At 38.1% G+C, this 21,165-nt stretch overlaps 1 protein-coding gene across 1 annotated transcript in view; it reads left to right on the top strand.

Annotated features, from left to right (window-relative positions):
* nf1a (neurofibromin 1a) overlaps nt 1-21,165 on the top strand; it is a 456,100-nt gene that overhangs the window by 67,667 nt on the left and 367,268 nt on the right.

The raw sequence follows: 21,165 nt of genomic DNA, 5'->3' as shown, positions 1-21,165 counted from the left end.
CTCAATTGCAATGTTCGTAGGTGGGATCTTGCCCTGGAAACATTTTGGACAATTTTACATTTTATGCTTTGTGCATATGGAGCTAGAGTGAATTCTGTTCATGGCTGCCTTCCACTCCTTTTCTGAAATGTTGAGTAAGAGATCGTTTTCCCACAGGGAAAGGGACTTTAAAATGTCTTTATATATTATAGAAATGCTATCTGCTTCCTCAAGAATGATAAATATTTCTTCTGGAATAGAAGTAGGTGGGAGATGTGGAAAATTGGGCAGATTTCGTTTAGCAAAGTTTGTAATTTAGAAATAGTACAAAAATTGTGTTGATGAGAAGCTAAATTTACAGTGTAATTGGTCATAGGATGCAAAGATATTATCTGTGTACAAATCTCTAAATGATTTAATCCCGTAATTTTTCCAAACATTAAAAACTTTGTAAGTTTAATGGGGTGGTCCAGATGCTGGACTCTAAACTCTATTTCCTCCTATTAAAGACCATTTAAAAGGTTACAGTCACTATTTTATCTGTTGTTTTTAATATTATTAATAGAACATTGTAATCTGAATTTGTACCTTCTTAACATAAAACTGTTGTGATACATACAGTGTTAAAAATGTTTAATTAACACAGTTGGAATAATATTCATCCATCAATTATCCAACCCGCTATATCCTAACTACAGCGTCACGGGGGTCTGCTGGAGCCAATCCCGGCCAGCACATGGCGCAAGGCAGGAAACAAACCCTGGACAGGGCGCCAGCCCACCGCAGGGCACACACACGCACACACTAGGGACAATTTAGGATCGTCAATCCACCTAACCTGCATGTCTTTGGACTGTAGGAGGAAACCCATGCATACACTGGGTGAACATGCAAACTCCATGCAGGGAGGGCCCGGGAAGGAAACCTGGATCTTCTAACTGCGAGGCAGCAGCACTATCACTGTGCCACCGTGCTGCCCATAATATTCATTTGGTCTCTAAATTTACTTTTTATTGCCAACGACTTAGAGATGGATGTATCTAATCAGTTGAACAAATTTATGAATTTTTATCCGTATTTTCAAAGGTTCCAGTTTGGGTTTCATAGTTAACATTGTATGAAAATAGCATTGGTTAGATCAATAAATGACACTGGTCTGACAACTGATGTTAATGGGACGATATATTCTTTACAAATTCGGCCCACATTTCAATAGTGTTGGTCATATTATCTTGGTTGATTTTCATAAGGATTGGGTTGGGAATAGGTTTTCATGATCAAGATCTATTGTCTTCCACACAACTTTTTGTTTAGGACAATTACCACTTTAAATGTCAATAAATTTGACTAATATTATGATTAAAGATTGGTGCCTTTTTTTCCCCTGTGTATTATCTTTGATGATTTTCTTAAGGATTAGGTTGGGAATAGGTTTTCGTGATCCAGATCTGTTGGCGTCCAAACAGTATTTATTTTGGACAATTACCATTTTAAATGTCAATAAAATTGACCAATATTATGATTAAAGATTGGTGCCCTTTTTCCCTTGTGTTATTACAATACATTTAAATGCTACTTCTTCTGGAATGGTTACTCATCTTGTTTTCAAGCCTATTGTCTTCGCTTATGGGAGTCTTAGAGATTTGCAAATTTAAATGTTCCAGTAGCATCAAACTGGTACTCTCTGTGCTATCAAAATATGTGTAGACAAAACCATTTAAAAGACAAAAAAGTAAAAAAACATAAAATAAGTAAAGCTGGATAATCTTATAAAAGCAACTTCTGGTTGAAATACATTGACATTTAATTTCATTAATGCAGGTATTTCTCAGAATTTATACATGAACATTTATACATTCATTAATCCCCAAAATATTTATCTTACTTAAGTACTAGGGTGTTGTACCGTGTTAGCCATTATGAATGTAGAGAAAAGCCAAGCAAAATGACACCTTTTTATTGGCTAACTAAAAAGATTACAATATGCAAGCTTTCGAGGCAACTCAGGCCCCTTCTTCAGGCAAGATGTAATACAGAGACTGGAGTTCCCTATGTTTATATACACACTCTAGGACAAGAAACAACATTGGTAAATCTTTAAATGAGAAATTTTAAATGTAAAAAATTAATAGATTCATTCAGGCTAGGGTTAATTTAACAAGAGAGAAAAGAACAATGTATTGTCAAGATCTCTGGATAAGATAACTGTCCAACAAAGTCTTTTGAAGTTTGTAATGAGTTTTTTCAAAACAATGTGGATCTGTAGACAGGTTGTCTGTCATTCTGAGAGATGTAAACAATCCTCATATCTGGCCATAAAACTCTCGTCTCTATTCAATCCATGTTGTAATGTATTAAATTTTAGCATGAGTTTAACTTCCCATTCTTTTCTCTCTTGCTGTGTTTTGAAGTTGCCCATAAGCACGGTGACTTTAAAGTCCCTCTCACAGTGTCCATGGCTGTTGAAGTGGGCCGCTACAGGAACATCTGTGTTGCCATGTTTAATGTGGAACATGTGTAAATTCATTCTCTGGCGGAGTGTTTGTCCAGTTTCTCCCACATTTGTCCAGTTTCTCCCACTACCTGAAAAGTGATAGCTTCCACCCCAAGCATATAAGGCGCTTCATTATTTTCAGCCAAGCAATACGGTACAATTGTATTTGCTCAGACCCGACAGACCGGGATCAACAACTGCAGGAGCTCAGACAAGATTTCATCAGACAAGGTTACACCCCCAAAACAACAGACACTCAAATAAGAAGACCTACTGCCATACCCAGAGACAACCTTCTGGAATATAAAAACAAAGACAACAACAACTGCATCCCCCTTGTTGTCACCTACAACCCACATCTTGAAACACTTCGAAAAATTATAAAAGAACTTCAGCCAATACTAAACAATGACCAAACACTGAAAAATGTATTTCCTGAACCTCTCCTCCTGGCATACAGACAACCACCAAACCTTCAACAACTAATTTTCCGAAGCACCCTAAATGAACCAACAGAAAATGGCACATCTCCACGCCTACAGAAAAGATGCAAAACGTGCCCACATCTATGGTACAGACCGTATAGTTATATCACACTGTCGACTTGAACATCACATAAAGGGATCATTTTCCTGCAGATCATCTAATGTAGTCTACCTAATTTTCTGAATGAAATGTCCTGACACTGCAGTCTATGTGGGAGAAACTGGACAAACAATCCGCCAGAGAATGAGTTTACACAGGTTCCACATTAAACATGGCAACACAGATGTTCCTGTAGTGGCCCACTTCAACAGCCATGGACACTGTGAGAGGGACTTAAAAGTCACAGTGCTTATGGGAAACTTCAAAACACAGCAAGAGACGTAATACTTAAACTCCTCAGCAATATCAGTATAACATGTATTGATAATGGGTCATTTTTGCTGACCATATCAGTATCAGATTTGGTCTGAAAAATCCATTATCCGTCAAGCCCCAATGCTCATATATGTAATTGTTTAAGTCTCTAAAGATGAGTCTGATGATAAGGTTAGATGGCAAAGGAGGACATATAAAAAAAACTAAAGCTCCTGTTAAGCTGGAGAAAAAAAACTACATTTGCAGGGGGTTCAAGGCCAAAAGACTGCTCAGCCCCCACTGGGGATTCTACCTAACATAATTATTGTTAAGTAGTAGTTCCTTATTAGATTTTTGGCTTTGTCTTAGAGGATTCAATGTAGTAGGGTTCGTGGGAGGTTGGAGTATTTACTTTCATTCAAACATCACAGGCAGCTGCACAGTACTTTGATCATTTGTTTTAGCATCATGCTAAAACACCGTAGCTGTTTATAGCAGTGTGGCATGATGCCATCTTTTCACTTCCTCATTATGAGCAGCCAGTTTCCTCTCTTACAGGTTAGTCACTGTATTTAGCTGTGCTGCTGAAATAAATTTATTCCGACAATAGAGACTCAATTTAATGCTATGTGTAAATGTAAATTTGAATGTTTAAGTGGGGTTGGGGGTTGCCGGTGAGAAAGTAATAGTCATCACTAGCTGTATTTAACATTTTTTGAATATTGTTGAAGCAGACCACATAAAAAAGGTCCATGTGCCTTGAGTTTGAAACCCTTGCTGTACTGTAAGGAAAAAGGTGTTGTGATCTCACACTATGAAGTAGTGAATTTTTTTTTTCTTAGCTATAGTAATTTTTATTAAGGTTTGGAAGTATGTTTATTATTTTTTTTGCCTTGTATCTTGTTTTTCAAGAGCTTACTTTTTTTGTCATATTTTGCAAAGATTGATATGTCATTTTGGATTTCTTCTCCCTTATGTCATTTTAAGTGCTGGTTGATAAGATGTGATTCTGTGTAATTAGGGGGAGTTTTCAGGAAGTCGTTTGTAATAATATCACTTTACCAACAGTATTTCAGCAGGCGTTTTGGTCATCCAAGATTGTAGATTCTTTATCAAAGTCTTTGGTGTGCTTGTTAATGATGGTTTTATTGATTTCTTGAGTTCTGACTAAGCTTATTTTTTACTGATTTTTCTGGCTTGCATTTTGGTTTTGAAAAAAACATGATTAGGCCTTCTGGTTTTGATTCCTGTTTGATTGATTGTTTTTTTCTTTTTATCCTTGCTTTGCTGCCTCCCACTTTGGCTCTAAATACATGGCAGTTCATCTAATAACCTTTGCTGCCATTAAGCAGTTAAAATCAAATAACATACTCTAGAAAAATGTAATCAATTTTTAGCAATTGTTATTATGTTCTTCCCCTTGATGTCAACAACAGCCCTAAAAGTGATAAGCTAGTCCTTAAAGTTAATAACAAGTTGTTACTATTCACTTTTTTGGAAGATGTCATCATTTTAGAGCATACTTGTACTATTATTACATATGAAGGAGAGCATTTTGCAAAGTTTTTGCATAAAAGTTGTGTTTTTTAAAAATCCATGATTAACTTATTAATTGAAATAATAATGGACCTTTCATTTCTGACTCTTTGTTTTACTTCAAAGCCGTCTGTAGCACTTAAGTTGTGCAGAAATGCTGACAAAGCAAGAATGAAACAAAAATCCTTTTTTACTTCTCTTTGCAGGCATTAACTTAGAATCAACTTCTTGCAGGTCTAAGTGACAAACTACATTAGAGCATACTACCTATTTGATTCTTGTATTTTTTGATTATACTGGAAGCCTTGAACTGTCACATTATCATGAGTAAATTGAGTTCTCTCACAATTGGAAAAAAATGGTTTATTAACTTGACAGGTGCAACATGAATGATATACAAATTGATAACTATAAAATACTGTACTTTTAGTCTTGCAAAACAGTGTTTATGTGGACATTTTAGTGAAGAAAACAAACTAATAAAATTTGTCAGTAAAACTAAATCAAAACTAAAGAATAGAATCAAAAACTAAAAAACTAAAAAAATATCTTAAGCTAGTAAAACACAGGTATTTGGCTTTTCCATTGGTTTTGATGGTGTCCGTAAATCCATTAACAAGTTATATGCACCTTTTTACTTGCAATAGTTAGAAACACGGCTTTTATCTTGTTGTTCATCGGGGCCAAACTGTTTGCTGTAAAATACTGTTCTGGCCTTTCCAAATAGACTTCAAAATTTTCTTGCACTTTTCCTCAAAATGAAAATACCCTGGTTTATCTAACATCATTTCAAGTATGACTGTAATTTCAACACACTGCCCCATCTCAGTGGAGTCTCTTTACACGCTAGCTTGGTTTCTTCTATTTTGAACATTCCAGCCTCTTGGCCAATAACTGTCATTTCTGACTCCTTCATTTGCGACATTCTAGACCAGGGGTCCCCAACCACTGGTCCGCGACCCACTACCGGGCCGCAGCCGTCTGACAGCCGGGCCGCGAGAGAACTGCCGGCAATGGAGACTCACTCAGACTTTTCAGAACGCTTGGCGGGCGGGGCTTTGTAGCAGCGCAGAGAGAGGAGAGAGACCGAGGTGAGAGAGTATTACAACAAAGTATTTTTATGGTCCCGACAGTTTCCCCATATGACACGAGTCTATAGAAATCAATAAAGTATCTATCTATCTATCTATCTATCTATCTATCTATCTATCTATCTATCTATCTATCTATCTATCTATCTATCTATCTATCTATCTATCTATCTATCTATCTATCTATCTATCTACAGTGCATCCGGAAAGTATTCACAGCGCATCACTTTTTCCACATTTTGTTATGTTACAGCCTTATTCCAAAATGGATTAAATTCATTTTTGTCCTCAGAATTCTACACACAACACCCCATAATGACACCGTGAAAAAAGTTTACTTGAGGTTTTTGCAAATTTATTAAAAATAAAAAAACTGAGAAATCACATGTACATAAGTATTCACAGCCTTTGCTCAATACTTTGTTGATGCACCTTTGGCAGCAATTATAGCCTCAAGCCAGTTTCGCCCATTCCTCTTTGCAGCACCTCTCAAGCTCCATCAGGTTGGATGGGAAGCATCGGTTCACAGCCATTTTAAGATCTCTCCAGAGATTTTCAATCGGATTCAAGTCCTGGCTCTGGCTGGGCCACTCAAGGACATTCACAGAGTTGTCCTGAAGCCACTCCTTTGATATCTTGGCTGTGTGCTTAGGGTCGTTGTCCTGCTGAAAGATGAACCGTCACCCCAATCTGAGGTCAAGAGCGCTCTGGAGCAGGTTTTCATCCAGGATGTCTCTGTACATTGCTGCAGTCATCTTTCCCTTTATCCTGACTAGTCTCCCAGTCCCTGCCGCTGAAAAACATCCCCACAGCATGATGCTGCCACCACCATGCTTCACTATACGGATGGTATTGGCCTGGTGATAAACGGTGCCTGGTTTCCTCCAAACGTGACGCCTGGCATTCACACCAAAGAGTTCAGTCTTTGTTTCATCAGACCAGAGAATTTTCTTTCTCATGGTCTGAGAGTCCTTCAGGTGCCTTTTGGCAAACTCCAGGCTGGCTGCCATGTGCCTTTTACTAAGGAGTGGTTTCCGTCTGGCCACTCTACCATACAAGCTTGATTGGTGGATTGCTGCAGAGATGGTTGACCTTCTGGCAGGTTCTCCTCTCTCCACAGAGGACCTCTGGAGCTCTGACAGAGTGACCATCGGGTTCTTGGTCACCTCCCTGACTAAGGCCCTTCTCCCCCGATCGCTCAGTTTAGATGGCCGGCCAGCTCTAGGAAGAGTCCTGGTGGTTTCGAACTTCTTCCGCTTACGGATGATGGAGGCCACTGTGCTCATTGGGACCTTAAAAGCAGCAGAAATTTTTCTGTAACCTTCCCCAGATTTCTGCCTCGAGGCAATCCTGTCTCGGAGGTCTACAGACAATTCCTTTGACTTCATGCTTGGTTTGTGCTCTGACATGAACTGTCAACTGTGGGACCTTATATAGACAGGTGTGTGCCTTTCCAAATCATGTACAATCAACTGAATTTACCACAGGTGGACTCCAATTAAGCTGCAGAAACATCTCAAGGATGATCAGGGGAAACAGGATGCACCTGAGCTCAATTTTGAGCTTCATGGCAAAGGCTGTGAATACTTATGTACATGTATGTACATGTACTTTCTCAGTTTTTTTATTTTTAATAAATTTGCAAAAATCTCAAGTAAACTTTTTTCACGTTGTCATTATGGGGTGTTGTGTGTAGAATTCTTTGGAAAAAAATGAATTTAATCCATTTTGGAATAAGGCTGTAACATAATAAAATGTGGAAAAAGTGATGCGCTCTGAATACTTTCCAGATGCACTGTATCTGTTACTTTCTTACTAATAAGAGGGGGGCACCCCATGATCTAATAATTAAGACTGCTGGTTTCTTTTACAGAAGTCTGTGCAGTTTCAAATAACTATACTATCTACAAGTGTTACTTAGTTGAATAATAGCCATAAAGGTAAAATTTTAAGCTGTGATTAAAGCAAATTGTAAAAGATTTGAGTATTCATTTATTAATCCAACTGTAAATGGCCCATTTTGTGCCATCTAGATCAGTTTTTGCTTCAGCTTGCATTATGCCCTCTTTATTTAGTATCTGATTCTGTATATATTTATTATTTAAAGTGTCTCTCATCCTTTACCTGACTGCATGGTTCTCCTCTTGCAGGCACTGTGAAGGGATTGTAGTTCCTGCTTCACTGTGTAAAACCGGTGGTGTTTTGGTAGTAGCCCAACTGACTGAGGTGGAATAAAAGCCAAGTTAGAAAACACTTAGAAGACTATTGCATTGAATGGTGATCTAGTAAATGAAAGAAATGGGTAACATCGGGGCTGAATAACAACCACAGCTGTCTAATGTTGGTATAAACCTCTTGTTACCCATTCAGGTGGCTTAGAAAGTAGATAGCCCATATTGTCTAGAACAGAGGTAGTCAACACTGTGCCCACAGCGACCATGTGAGTTGCCTACAGGACATGTTCTAAAAGTAGCACTAGACACCATGGAGCTCCCTCTAAAAATGATATTTAATTGTGTTGCTGTTCTTTTTGAATCAATATCACTTGCATTGATGTAGATTGGGGAGGTAGCCGGGTAGCCTGCGATCAAAGTTCAATATCGTGTGCAAGAGAAACCTCCATCTCACTCTTCGCTGAGACAATCAAATGGATGTGGCTACGATGGACAAACATGGCAGAAAAGCGAAAGAAAACTTGCCATTTTTAGGGCCCTATGATTTCCGTGATGCAGAAAACACGGACGGAATTAATGCATAAAAACTAGATTTTAGATTTAAAAACGGAAATTGAATTTAGAGACTGAAATGGTGACTGTTACAAAGCTTCCCAATAAATCAAACGATTGAATAATCTCTAGTTCTACCATTCAGGTACTATTTTCTAGTTTGTTGTTTTTCAAGTAAGTGCAATTCTTCATAGAAATCAAGTCGTGCTTCTAAATGGTGGTGCACGTGTTTCCATTATGTTTTCTTGTTAAAGACAGAAATGTCGAAGCGAGCAGGATCAGATACTCTAACTGCGTAGAAAAAAACTAAGAAACACGAGCTTAACTGCAAAATTGACGGCACAGCAATATCCCGGCAACTTTTACGAATCTGGACAACAACTTTTCTGCAAGTTTTGCCAGCATGCTATAGACTGGAAATGAAAAGATACTTGCAATGACCACGTCAAATCTAAAACCCATCTAAAGAACAAGAAGAAATTAAAATCAAAAAGTTTTCCCCTTTAGGTAACAATAGAGGAAATAACAAAATTGTCAGATGCAAGACGCTAGTTTCTGGTCATGCGAGTCAGACATATCGCTCGAAAAAATGACAAAGATGCTTCCTTTCTTTATTAAGCATTGAAAACAAGGAGGTATGCTGCCAGAAAATAAGAGCAGTCTTCGTCAAACTCATTTGCTCCGCGTCTTTAAACAACATATGGACATCGTTCTTCGAAAGATTTGTGGCAAGAAAATTTATGTTGTAGTTGATGAAACCACAGAAAGCCGAGATCACATAGTTATGATAGATGAATAAACATTTGGCTGTATGGTAATTATTTTATGTAGGCAGTTCTAATTGTACATGAAATTATATTTAACTGGTATTAACAGTCATTCCCGTAGAAAAATTTTATTAATGAATGGCACTGGTTGTTAACGGGTTCCCTTTTAAAAATTAACAACGATGTTTCTGAATTTAATAAATGTTTTGCCTTGCAGTGACGATGTCCACACTTGACACTTCCGTTACAAACATGGCTCCTACAAACCTGGGCAGAAGAGCAGTTCAATGTTCAGCTTGGATGCTGGACAAGTGGAGATTGAAATCCTAATGTTGCAAAATGATGTCCTCCTCAAAGCCCATCAGGGTGCATCAAGCCTTTGGTACAAACATGTATGCACAGCAGCTATGAAAGTTGCCTGCCTTTTTGGTTCAACCTATCTCTGTGAATCAGCCTTTTTGGATATGAACTTCATCAAAAACAAACACAGAACACGCCTTACTGATGCACATCTACAAGACTCACTCAGAGATGCAGTGTCAAATTATACCCCATATTATAGTACACTGGTGAGCAGCATGCTATGACAGGCTTCCCACTAACAGACATTTACAGGCAAAGAAAGAGATAACAGATGTTTTCACTGAAACACCATGGCAACGTTAAACTCAAATATTGTGCAAAAATGTGAAAAATAATTTTTTCAAAAAGTGTAACAGCTGTGATTTGTTTAAAATGCTATAGATTTGGTGATTAGTACAAATGTGATATTGTTTCCTGCCTTGCGCCCTGTGTTGGCTGGAATTGGCTCCATTAGACGCCCGTGACCCTGTAGTTAGGCTATAGCAGGTTGGATAATGGATTGATGGATGGATGAATGATAGGATTCATTTAAAAATGTGAAAGAATTGATGTTTTTAAAATTTACATAACAGATAATTTGTACAAAGATGGGACAGAATTCATGAATTGTTCATAAATGCCACAAAGGTAGCATGAGTACAAACGGGACATGATATATAAATCTCTTATATATATTTCTCTTCTGGTTCATTCTGCTTCCACTTCAAAACTGGTCCCGCCCACACACAGCTGACACGGCATTTCTCGATTCCTATTCATCCTCTTCCATGTCATGCACAATACTGGCCTGCTGAGCGTAATACATCCAACAAGTGCTCGAGGTGCTCCCACAACGGTAAAGTAGCTTTACCACCTTTGCGGGAGCCACCTGTGTCTTTACAACAGCTTCTTACACAGCAAACATCAGAAGCTAGAAATTATCGTGAACACATTCGAGAATACAACTCTTCTCTAGCGTTTGCTTCCATGGGTGCACAGATAACTCATGTAAACAGATTTCCATGCTCAATATGAATTGCGATCCTATGATTTTACCCACTTTTATTCCCTTATGGAGAATTGGCTGGCACAAAGATTTACATGTTCCAGATAAAAGAACCGCCAAGCAAATAAGGCTTACTCAATGCCAATTTTACGCGTACAGATTAGCAATGAGGAGTACATTTAGTATTTTGCACTCCAGCGGCAAACTGTTCCAACAGTACATCGTAGATGCGTATGTTAAAACAGAGGGCGCGCGTCTCAACTATCTCGGATTACATCAACAAGATCTGCGCGTGGAACAATACAAAGGACTTTCAGACGCACTGCAAGCAAACGCTGAAAATAACGTACATGTAGGCAAAATGATCATATTACCATCCACATTTCCAGGAAGTCCAAGATACATGCAACAAAACTATCAGGATGTCATGGCCATAGTATGAAAATTCAGAAAGCCTGATTTATTTATCACTTTCACATGTAATCCTACTTGGCCGGAAATTCTACATGCACACTGCGTCTTTCAAGAAGTATTTATTTCTTCTTGATTTCTGAATTCCTTTCTCACCGTTTTCCATTCCTATTCTTTCACCACTGCATGCTACGGTGGGCGTCGGCTAGTATTCATTATTATTGTTGTTATTATTATTATCTTTAAAGGTGACCTGTGCAACTTTGTTATTCAGGAAGTTTGTGTCAAACAACTAGCCATTCGTATTACTCTGTACTCTTGAAGTAGCTCTCAGTTTCGAAAAGGTTGGTGACCCCTGCTATAGAGGTTAGCTATGATCAGTTGAATTCATCCTTCATGAATAATTAAACATGATGTCTGTATGCTGGGTGCCTAGAATGTTGATTCCTGAAATCAACCACATTTGATGAAATGCATGAAGTTTGTTATAACAGAAGATAAAACTTCACTTTGACAGAGTGGTCAAATAAACGTTTAAAGAAAGGAATCATTTAATTCTCAAATACCAAGGAAAGCCAAGGTCCAAACCAGTTCAGGCAATATCATGTGCATAATTTTTTATGAAGCTGACAATGTGATCCATACTACATGCCCCAGAAGGCCCATATAACCAGTTGGTGTTATACACTGATATGTTTTTGCATGTGTGAAAGTTAATTTAAAGAAAAGTACACCATTCCTCTTCAATTTCCCAAATCCCTTACCCACATTGCTAAACTCATGAAACTCGCCACATATGTTTAACATATTTCTTTTGAACAGTTGATGTCTATGTTAAGAATATCCTTTGCAGTTTGGTAAATGACTAAAGACAAAGCAAGTAGCAGCATTTGAACATTTTGTTACTTATCTATATATGATATCTATTTCTACTTTTGCCACTACTTATGTAATGAGTTGAGGGTGTACTCACACCAGCAATTTGTTCCCTGCCCACGCAGATTTGAATACATGTAACCCCCAAACCACCCCCCCCCCTTGAATGGTTTGATCACTCTTTGCCAGGCCAACTGTACAGCACCATGGCCTGCTTGGAAGAGGTGGGCCCAGACATGGTTCAGTAGGATTCGGGAACAGTGTGATCACTAAAAGTGCCTGAGCATGGAGCACAGAGATGACATCAATGATGCAATGTCATTTATTTTAATACCATATGAGTTAAAAACAGGCTTTTCGTTCTCACCTTAACAGGTGAATGTGAATTGCAGTTGGCAAGAAATGCTTCAAATTCCTCCCTTAATGTCATTTGTCTCTGTAAAAGTCTTCTTGTACGTGCAGCACGATTAACAGTGAAACACTGTAGTGTTTACTCAATAAATCTGTAAGAGGCTAGAGTGTTACCCTGTCCTACCGAGGAACTCCATAAAAACTCCATAAACTCCATAAAAAACACAAAATAAGGAAAATCATTTTGATATGCATGATGTCTATGTTTGGATCTTAATTTGGCTTTAAATGAAGTTGCATGGTGAGGACGAAGGTGTGTGTAAAGGGCAGTGTGAGTTCAGGCCAGCAGGGGAGTAGGGAGGGGGGACAATAGTTCTCGGGCACAGTACGGAACAAACTTGCCCAGTGTGAGTACACCCTGACATTGCCTGAGCTACCCAGAGAGAGGGATCTCACACTCAAACAGACTTTTCAGAATGATTGTGAAAAAATAAATATGACTTAATCGGTAATGAGTAGTGATGAGTGAACACTGCAGAGTTTGCTTAGCTGTGTGTTTGGTAAAATCACGGAAATGCTTGGGAACTTTGCTAAACTAATCAAAATGCATTGAACTCAAGACAAAGTAGGAAATGAACTAGTGTTGAATGGATTATAATGGTGCTGTGGTCTTTTAAATGTCCGTGGGGGCTAGAGAAGCATTTGCTGATTATGCTGGACTGGTTATTGTGGCCAAAAATGTGATCTGAATTGTGAGGCATTAGTGCTAACCACTGCGCCAGGTTGCCTCTTACTACAAAAGATGTAGATGAGTGATAACCACAATCAAAATGCCACATAAGGCCACAAATTAGTTTAAATAAGTTTAAAAAAAAAAAAAAAAATTCACAGACTTCCCGTCTTCAGTGGTTTGGAACTGACTTATTTTAGATGGGAAGTTTTTTTTTATTTTCGATCTATCTGTGCAGATGCTTTGCACCTTTTTTTCCATCAAGAAGATAGAAATGCTTTGTAAATTGTAAGAATCTCTTTTGCTCTTATTTCTGAAGGGTCTCTGTTTTTTCGACCTTAGAGGTCCCTTAAGGTTTGTTTTGAACACTATTAGTGTGACTAATTAAGCATTGTCTCAAATGTAGAGTTCGTAGCAGACAGGCGCAGGAGGCACACTTATAAAAACACAAGCTTTTAAATTTTTCTTCACCTTGTGGGAAATGCCTTCCTTATGGTCAGTTAATGTATCCCATAAATGGTAATATTTTTTTTTTTTAATAATGCACGTGCGGTGGAAATCCAGGTTTGGTGCAGAGTGTCATCCCCATCCAGCATGGCTGCTACAGGTCTATGATGTCACGCTGGCCTCACTAAGCATCATGGGGTAATGGGGAAAAAGCTGGCCACACAGAGAATTTCCAGGAACATTTTGGGTGAACAAGTTCATTGGTGAACATGGCATATTTGCTCCATGAAATGATTTGGAAAATTCACTGATCAATACTAGTAATAAGTTGCCTGACATAGTATTGTATATAAATTCAAAACTGCTTTTTGGCCCAGGTAAAAGAAAAAACAAGAATTTACACAGAGGGTGAGAAGGAAGAAGGGATGGGATTGGTATTTTTTTTAAACACATTTATGTTGATAATAGAAGAAGAAGGGATAGGCAGGCGAACATATCTGAAAGCCAAAATCTTCAAATATATCACTCATTGTATGCATATCCTACGAGCCCAGTAGTGAGATTACCTTCAATGTGTAGGACCGAATTATGAAAAAAGGGTAAATTTATGCCATACTGGGCAATGATCAAGCTTCCTTTCCACTTTTCAGCATATTTATAGAGTGTTTGTAAATAGAGGACCCAAATTTTAGTTTTATGACTTCCTCTTAACAGCAGGAGAGTATACAGTTGGAAGTTATTATACGATTATGCTATTAAATTCTAGATACAACCATGAGGTTAGGTGTCTGGGGATGGCATCCACTGAAGGGCAGGATGGAGCATATAAGCTCAGTGGTATATTTCAGGATATGGCAGAGAAACCCCACCTTCAATGTTTTTGTGAATCACTGTGGAATTTTAAACACTGGAGAACAAAGACTGCTTCTTGAATACTACTGGGTATATTTGATGTATTTTGGCTTGCTGATCACAAAAACATCCTTTAAATTTTCCTATCACATACTGTTTTACAGCAGTTGTGTTTTTATGATGTTCTCTCATGTTAAAAAGTATACATATAGAATACATCAACTACAACTGGAACATCTGCAGTAATCTAAAAGTAGTGAAAGTGCTTCTAGGAATGCAGTTTGAACATAAGAACTACTGTTGTTCCATTTGCAGTTGGAACAGCTGTGCTAAAGAGTCTCATTACAATAAAAATAACTGGTGGCTCCTCAAGCATTTGGTTCCAGGGTAGAAAAGTGTGCCACATAAACCATTTGTTGACCCAACAAAAATATTCCTCCTCCTCCACTCCTCATATAAAACTTGGGCTAATGAAAAATTTATTGATGAACGAGAAAGATGAGGGATTTTGATATTTGAGACTTTTTCCACAAATACTGATGTCAAAATTAATGATTTTAGGGATGAGCTGATCAGGTTTTCTTTTTAGGGCCGATACATATGACCAGTTTCATGTTACTGGATCATCCGAATCACATTTTGTTTTCTTTATTGCTTTAAAAAAGTTTTTACACTAAGCTCCTGCATAACCAGACACATCAAAGCCTTAAGTCCTATACTGAATTGCTGACTGTGGTACTTTTATAGTTAAACTCTAAACTACAGGTGTTAACTGTTTATTTTTATTAACAAAATTAAACTCTTTAGGCTTATTGTTCAGAGACCATAAAATACTAAGATAAATAAAATTTATTTACATAATTTAATAAAATATATACAAAAATATTTATTCATAATACATATGGCATAAAAGAAAATAAATGTTTCTTATAATTACAAGCTGTCAAATTGTTTTTTCTGTAATTTACCCTAATCTGAAATAAAGTTCAATTAAAAAAAAAGTAGTTTTCATCATTTCTGTAACAAAAAAACATACATACAAACTCGCACAATCAATTAATTGATATTGGAAATTAAACACTGCTTAAATGTAAATATACATGCCAGGGCTGCAACAACTAATCTTCATAATCGATAATAGTCATTTATTAAAAATGTTGGCAACAATCACTTTCATTGATTAGTTGATTACATCATTAGGCTGAGTACGTTGTGCCGAGCAATTGCGTCACTACTTCATTCAGTTGTGAACGCATTCGAAAAAAGGGAGATGGTAAGCAAGTGCCAGAAAAGACAGTGCAACCCAAAAGTTTGGGAGCACTTCACTCCGAATGCGGGAAAAAAAAGTTGTGAGTTGCAAATTGTGTAGATCTGACCTCGGATAGCACAAGAGCACAACAGAGATGCACAAACATTTGAATGGAAACATACTGTTTTCCTGACGTTTGTCTACTTGCATAGGATGACTTCTCTGATTCCCTTTTCTCAATTTATTACTCCACTTTCTTTACCATAAAGACTAACTAATATTGTGGTCATCTCTCCATCTCTGGTAAAACAAGCCTGGACTTAGTGCTCTTTGGTTACATTACAGGAAGTTTACTGCACTGTTTTTTTTGGTCCACAAATCAGACATGTCATCAATGACAAGCGGTTCAAAGATCTGTTAATGGGGCCAGAGGAAATCACATTGAAGGCAATCAAGGGTGTTATTGAAAAGTTTCCTGGCAAGTACAGAGCACCAAATTACATCCAGCTAGGTGACAATGTTGTTAAAGTTTGCAAAACCATAAAGTGCAACATGTTGCTAAAGATTTACTTTATGCACAATTGGACTTTTTCTCTGCATATCTTGGTGCAGTGAAATGTTTCATTAGGGCATTATAATGATGTAATAGCAGTGTCAGTGGAATTCATTAATGCTGGCCGAATATTGTTGGACAGTGAAGTGAGAAGCTTCAGATGCTGAGTATCCGCAGCAAAACAATTTTTGGCTCAAGTAGTGTAACGTGTCAATATCATTAAACAATTCAACATGCTAAATACAGTCAGTCTGAAATTATATTTGTCTTTAGCTTGAAGCAGTCTATCATAATCATGAAAAATATTTCAGGAAACAGAACTTTCAAAACAAAAGAAAGGGTCTTTTTTTGTTCTATGAGAAATTAGGTAAAATTCAGCTAAAAGTACACAGTACTTAATGGACGGAGAAACAAAATTAAGCCATGGGTCAATACTTATGTAATTGTTGGTGTGTTTCCGAGTCACTCCTGCTTTACTGTGTTAACGGCCCCTGTAAGAATATTTAGTTACCTTAAACAGTTGGGATTCCCTGCCTATTGATATTCTAGGGAATCTTTCCTTCAGATTTCAGTGCAGACAATTTCAGTGTTTTATTAAATGTGGAGTTCAGCCTATTTTTGGAAAATTGGCTTGTCGTTATACTTATTATAGACTTCGTTTTTACAATAATTAAGATGAGCATTCTTTAGGTATGACGATTTCTGTGAAGAAAAGAAAACAGTCACTTTAGGTGTATGAACGGCCTATTCCAATTGAGCAACCTGTGAGTAGCCCAGTGGTCCCGCCAGAAACGCAGAGAAAAACACATTTTGCGAGCATTCAGAAATTCCTACAGTAGTACAGAACATGAATGCAAACTTCGCGTAGCCTAGCAACATTTACCCCACAATGCAGCATGTTGTTGTGTGTCTGGAAGTGATGGTAGTAGTCTATGATACAGTATTTATTTATTTAGTTAGTTTTGGTGAAAGTTCATAGGCTGCGACAGCTGGTTGGGGCATGGTCAGCGGCTGTTGTATGTAAAGTGCTTTATAAATAAAGTTGACTTGACTTGACATATTAAATGATTGTATAATCAGTTGTGTGCTCAGTCTTAGTTGTATTTCATTTTCATCAAGTGTGTGCAAACGTGGGTTTTCGCAAATGGATCTAATTGTACTCCAATGTACTCCGTTACTGACATGCAGTCTCCACACTTCTCTTCATATGATTGGTTGGCCTCCACTCACATGCTTCGATCCTATGGATTCATGACAGTTACAAGGACGATGATTGGCCATTGACACTCAAAGCAAAGAACAAATTAGAAAGACTGTATTCGATGAAAGCATGCAAAAAGTTCATAATTTTGGCTGAGCAACTGCTGGACGCTGGAGCTGTTTTCACATAGGCATCCAACCGCCTGGAGTTGTCTTCACACGGCTGTCAGCTGCCGGAGCTAAAGGTGTATCTGGCGAGAGAGCAAGACAAATGCGCAAAGCAAAATACTCTGTAGACAACGTTTTGTGCATTATTGCTGAATCGGACTCTGACTTATCACACTCTGATTTTGATGCAAGTGATCTTGAGATCAGAAAGAGATGTACCAGCATCAGCTGATGGTAGTGCTGAATGCATTTGTGTAGTGGCCGGCAGCTGCATCATGACACTACTATATGTTGTTATAAGTCAACACCCGCCTCAAAGAGTTAAGCACTGACTGCTTTGTGGGACTACATAATCACTTTTTTTAGAATGTACAGCTTGTTATCAACCTGCTAGTAATATTCAGAGTACACCTGTGCAGTGGTGTAATTAGGACATCATAGGTATGCATCCTGGGTCCTCCCTGCATGGAGTTTGCAAAGCTCTTAGAGTAGTGAGTAAAGTGCTGTATGAAGGTAAAAAAATATTACAGTAATCCCTCCTCCATCGCGGGGGTTGCGTTCCAGAGCCACCCGCGAAATAAGAAAATCCGCGAAGTAGAAACCATATGTTTATATGGTTATTTTTATGATGTCATGCTTGGGTCACAGATTTGCGCAGAAACACAGGAGGTTGTAGAGAGACAGGAACGTTATTCAAACACTGCAAACAAACATTTTTCTCTTTTTCAAAAGTTTAAACTGTGCTCCATGACAAGACAGAGATGACAGTTCCATCTCACAATTAAAAGAATGCAAACATATCTTCCTCTTCAAAGGAGTGCGTGTCAGGAGCACAGAATGTCACATAGATAGAGAAAACAATCTCCAGCAAACAAATCAATAGGGCTGTTTGGCTTTTAAGTATGCGAAGCACCGCGGCACAAAGCTGTTGAAGGCGGCAGCTCACACCCCCTCCGTCAGGAGCAGGGAGAGAAAGAGAGAGAGAGAGAGAGATAGAGATAGAGAGAGACAGAGTTTGTTTTTCAGTCAAAAATCAATACGTGCCCTTCGAGCTTTTAAGTATGCGAACCACCGTGCAGCATGTCGTTTCAGGAAGCAGCTGCACAAAAGATAGCAACGTGAAGATAATCTTTCAGCATTTTTAGACGAGCGTCCGTATCGTCTAGGTGTGTGAACAGCCCCCCTGCTCAATCCCCATACGTCAGGATCAGAGAAAGTCAGCGCAAGAGAGAGAGAAAAGTAAGCAATCTAGCTTCTCAGCCATCTGCCAATAGCGTCCCTTGTATGAAATCAACTGGGCAAACCAACTGAGGAAGCATGAACCAGAAATTAAAAGACCCATTGTCTGCAGAAATCCGCGAACCAGCAAAAAATCTGCGATATATATTTAAATATGCTTACATATAAAATCCGCAATGGAGTGAAGCCGCGAAAGGCGAAGCGCGATATAGCGAGGGATCACTGTATTATTATACTTGATGATTTGTCAGTTTCAAATATTAAACTTCATGTATTTTCACCAAATAAACAAAGCATGTAGCACTAGGGCTTTTGGCCTCTCTATACCTTCACAGTACCTCAAACTTGATCCAAATGTAACATACACATACCGTCACCTTTTTGTTTACAGAAAAGGAACAGCTAATCACAAATGTGGTAATATGGTAATTTAAAATGAACCTATGTACCCTCAGTGTGCAGTTGGCATTATATTTGTGTGTGTGTTAGTTACTGTTATCACTTGTTATGGGTTTGTGTACTGATAGCTTTGATAGCATTGATAATTCTTTTTTGTTCTGTTAAATGCACGTTGTGATGTGCTTGGGTCATATATGACCAAAATATTTATTTTTTTTCAAAAGGGAAACAAATATTATTGCTAATACCACATACTTTTTTGATTTTATGTACTTTGAGATGTGCCTAGGTCAGATATGACCAGATTTTATTTTTTATTTCAAAAGTGGAAAAAGTAAAAAGTATTGGAGATTCTGCTAAATTATAGCTTTTTATTGTTTTTTTTATTCATTTTTTGATGTGCATGTTTCAGATGTGACCAAATTTAAAAGGGAAACAATGAATAAACATTTCTTGTTTTTCAATACATTCATTTGTTAATTACCTGCTGCTTACTGACTGTTGAAAATGTCTGGCCCAGTAAAAATTTCTTGGAATGAAAATCTGGCCCAGCTGAATTTTTTAATTGAATAGCCCTGGTCTTTGGACTTCTCTGTTGGTTAGAATTAAAACTAGGGGGCTCCGCCCCCTGCTCGCTTCGCTCGCCAACCCCTGGTGTTGGGAATGACAAAGAGCGTGATGTATGAATGAGATATAGAATAGTGTGACGGTGTAGATGATGCAAATAGAAAGCAAACAATAAAGTGTGTGGCACAGTGTAAAGGTTTATTGGAAAATTTCTTTGTACACGCCGTTTAAGTGTAAAAGGTAATTCCAAGTCAGAACTTGTAAGGTCAATGAAGATGGTCATTATCGTGATCAGAGTCAACTTTGTCAGAGCTTAGAAAGAGTTGTGTCTCTCCAGGAAGTAATGGAATGACTTGGGTATTTATGTTTTCCACATTAATATTTTTTGGACATAATATAGTGCGTTGTGTTAAAACGGGCATTTGGTCTAATGAGATTGCTGTTCCAAATCTCTCTGTAACTAAGTCGTCGCAGATAAAGGCTTGAGGAATTGTAATAATATGTGGGTGAAGTCCATCTGTATTGGTGAGTGTACCATCTCTCAGTTGTAATAAGCAATTGTTATGATCTGGTTCTGGACATCGTATCTCTTTTACTAACTGTATCTTTTGAAAGCAATGCCAATTGTCTGCGTATTTTAAGGTGCACTGAACAATAGCTGAGTGCATGGCATCTGGAAGAATAGCTAATCACTGTTTAAAATCTCCTCCTAATAAAAGTACCTTTCCTCCAAATCGAATATTATTATTCATAAACGTTTGTAGAAGTTTATGAATGGTGTTGAGTAAGTGACTTCATGCCATTGTACATCTATAATAATAAAAGGCAAAGCCCTCACTGACTGACTGACTGACTCACTGACTCACTCATCACTAATTCTCCAACTTCCCGTGTAGGTGGAAGGCTGAAATTTGGCAGGCTCATTCCTTACAGCTTACTTACAAAAGTTAGGCAGTTTTCATTTCAAAATTATACGCGTAATGGTCATAACTGGAACCTCTTTTTTGTCCATATACTGTAATGGTAGGCAGCAAGATGGCCGTAGGAGACTGAGTTGCGTGTCGCGTCATCACGCCTCCCACGTAATCACGTGAACTGACTGTGAACTCAGTACGTAGAAAAGAAGGAGGAGCCCCAAAGAGCACAGAAGAAAACATTCATTACACAATTGACAAGGCAGCGAAACAATAAGAAGCGAGTGAGTGACGCATACAAGCATCTTCATAAGACACGAGGTATAAAAAAGCACGGTGTAAACCGTAAGTCTAAATTAACTTTATAGAACCGCTCCCGCTGCCGTTTGCAATACCATATTCGCGAGATACAAGTTTAATGAGAAGAC

Source organism: Erpetoichthys calabaricus, chromosome 8, assembly GCF_900747795.2.
Source record: "Erpetoichthys calabaricus chromosome 8, fErpCal1.3, whole genome shotgun sequence".
Taxonomy (NCBI): Eukaryota; Metazoa; Chordata; class Cladistia; order Polypteriformes; family Polypteridae; genus Erpetoichthys; species Erpetoichthys calabaricus.
Note: the sequence above shows the minus strand (reverse complement) of the source record. Positions and strands in the feature narration are given on the sequence as shown.